A 3,615-nucleotide genomic window follows, 5' to 3' on the forward strand; every position below is an offset into this window, starting at 1 on the left:
TTCAAATTTCACGTTAAAATTTAAGAAATCCCGCAGTAACGCGCGGGGGATTCACCTAGTTATTACTAATTGGAGACTCTTTTTAAACCTCCTTGTGAGGCCACCTAGGATCCTAGATGAACACTCTAAAAAATAGAGAAATTCTAGAAATTCTCACGAAAATCAGAAACATGTGACTATTAACGTGATAACACTAATCATAATAGCCATTGGATCTATTATCTTTCCTAATAAATTACCCACCTCGGCCATTATGAAAATAGACTAAAATAATCCCTAAACGTGTATCTAAATTATTCACCTCTGCAGTTATATAAAAAATCTAAAGTAACCCACTAATCTTCATGTAAATTACCCACATATGCTATTATAAAAATAATAGAAATAACCCTTAAATTTGTATATAAATTATTCAATCATGTCATTATTAAAAGTAAAAGTAACCTCTAAATATGAATCTAAATTATATAATTATAAAAAATTATTTTCCTTCAAAAATTATAACAAATTATTAAAGTGCACCAATATAAACTTTTAAATTACTATTTCTATCAATATTAACATATTTTTATATTATTATTGATATAAAAATATTATCCACGATATGTGTCACCATATATTCATGTAGATGAACGATACAAGAATATTAATTCAGAAATAAATAGTTCCATTAAATATATATCAAACACATATGGAGGTATGATGCAAAATGAAATATATTACCATTAGATAATAATAAATATGTATTTTAGAGTATGGGTTAGAATATTTAATTTATAGATAAAAGAGGGTGTGAGATAGATAATTATAATAATTAAGTATAAGCCTTATTTTATATTAATCTAATTAGCTCATGCGGGAGCATAGGTTGATAGGCTAATTTTTCAAAAAGCCTTCAACTCCACCAAAAAAAACTAAAACTACACACTAAATCAAGTCAAAGCCATTTCTAAAGAGCCGGACCTGCTGAGTTGGATTGTGCCTGATTTAAAAACGACTGGCATCGGCTTCAACTAGCCGATCAACCCGTGCAATTGCACAGGCAAGTAATTTATTGTTACATGTCCTTTGTTAACACCCTTTCTATTTTAAATTATAGTTTGTTTGATCTTTATTCTAAATAAAATTCATCTTATTTTAACTATATGAAAAATATAGACCGAGACATATTGTAGTCTGTCTAGTGAACCTGGTTTAATATTACTGTCGGTGTTCCGTATCACCAACTAGTAAATTTGTATGCACGTCACTGGTTCGGATGGTAATGCAAGTATGTGACACAAGGTTTATACTGGTTCGGGCAGAATGTCCCTACGTCCAGTTCAAGCTCTTGCGCTCTTGCACTCAGTTCGTAGTAGGGGTTACAAACAGCGAGAGAGGGAATGGGCTCCCAAGTCTCTGATTTCGTGTGTGTGTGTGTGTGAAGGTTCGACCCCCCCTAGGGGGTACCCCTCTTCCCTTTTATAGTCCTAGGGAAAGAGGGGGTCGGATACAAAAAATGGGGTAAGGATAAAAAGGAGAAAGCCGCCGAGTTGGATGTAATCCGACCCACTCTTCCTCAACTGTTCATCGTGGTGGGACCCGCAGTCCTTGCTGATGGCGACGGCGATCATTCTTCTCCCATTCCCAGCCCTATAGTGGTCGTGGCGGACGGGAAATGGCATGGTGCACTGTGGATGATGCCCCATTGATGATGTTGATGTTCGTAGGGATGAAAACGGTCGGGAACGGTCGGGAAAACCCGTCAACCGTTCCCGCAACTGTATTTTTTGGTCGGGAACGGAAACGGGAACGGGAAAATCGGACGGGAAAACGAAATCGGTATTACGGGATATCGGGAACGGAATCAATCGGTCGGGAGCATGCCGATTACGATCGGGAATCGATAACTCAAAACGGGAAAATACATACAACCACTTCAAACATTTAACTCGATAAAATAATTACAACTATGTATAAATAACATGGAAACAAGACTCGTATAACTAAGAAACACAGGTAAAGTGAATCACGAATTCACAATTCACATTGGAACACATGCAAACAACAATTCACGTTTCCAACACAGGTAACACAGCCGACTACGACAAATACGGGAATTCCCGCGGGAATTTTCCCGGCTGAAAACGGGAACCGTGAAAACGGTCGGGAAAACACCCCAACCGTTCCCGTTCCCGTTCCCGCCCGTTTTCCCATTTTGTTTTCCCATTTTTTTTCACGGAAACGGATTACGGTCGGTTTAAATGGTAAACGGAGCCGGTCGGAACGGGATTTTCCCGTCCCATTTTCAACCCTAGATGTTCGTAGGGTATGGTCGTCCGGTCCTAACCTCCGTCCAGACGGTCCTCCCGTCCTTGGTGCTAACTTCAGGGGAGTGGTTGAGCTATGTCTCATCGGTGAGGTCCTGTCGTATCCGTGCCCCCATCCCGGCTCGTACTGGGGTATGGGCGATCGGTCACGTCTACTTGTGTGGGTCCCATTTTGACTGATGGTGGTCTCCGTAACACGGAGTAGGTGGGCCGCCACGTGGCGGTGCGTGCCCCGTCCGGCGAGGGTCAAGCGAGGCGGAGGCCCCCATGCGGGGTTTGGGCAAGGCAGAGCCTTCCCGCGGAGGTCGGGCGAGGTGGGGGCAGCTGTTGACGGGCCGCTTTTGTCTTGGCTTGGGTCGTGCCTAGTGGGCCGAAATTGACTTGGGCCGTCAGGCCTTGGGCTGGCACTTTGACGTGTCGTACCGGTCTAAACTCCAGAGGCTTTAGTATTGACGAGCGATTAGGGGGTACCCGTTACTTTCACCCCCATCAATTGTAGATACTTATAAATTTTTCTATAAACTTGATCAAGCATAGAGAAGTTTAAAATAGAACAAAAATAAAATGACTTACAGTTTGGAATGAGGCGATTAGGATAATAGAATTTTTATTTATACATCATAATAAGAATTTGAATATACTTTAACTCTTTTGCAGCTTTGTGAGTAAATATGCTTTAACTTGTATACATCACAGTCATGACTAATGCACCGGTAAGCCTACCTCTATCTTAGTGCCGGTCATCTAAGTCAACACCACGGTATGCTACTCATCACAAAAGCATCGAATTTTAGTTTTGGAAAGGGCGGCAGCTCTCATTACTATACATAGAAAGATGTACATGTATAACTGATTAGTCCTTTGGGATAGACTTTTTGATTTAAATAATTAAGAAATAAAGATTACGACGGATAGTTAGGATAAATATGACCATTACTATTTTATAGGCTTAAATTTTTGAAATATCTAAATTAGACTAGATCTATTTTTCTGTAATGATAGATGTGTGTAATGAAGATATAGATATAGGAGCTAAATTAGTTTGGATCTAATAATGACAGATGTGGCCAATTAAGATATAGATAGATATGTGGTGTTGTTTTAGGCTAATTTTTCATAATAGCATAAGTGAGTATTTTTTTATAATTAAATTAAATCCAACATCTATTATTATCAATGATGACTATCCATATACTGATTGACGTCCAGATATTTTGCTTTTGAAAAAGAATTTCTCTTTTTTCTAGAACGTCCACTTAAGATCTTAGGTGACTTCATGTGAAGATTCAAAACAAGCCTCCAGTTA

This window comes from Panicum virgatum, chromosome 3N (genome assembly GCF_016808335.1).
Source record: "Panicum virgatum strain AP13 chromosome 3N, P.virgatum_v5, whole genome shotgun sequence".
Classification (NCBI taxonomy): Eukaryota; Viridiplantae; Streptophyta; class Magnoliopsida; order Poales; family Poaceae; genus Panicum; species Panicum virgatum.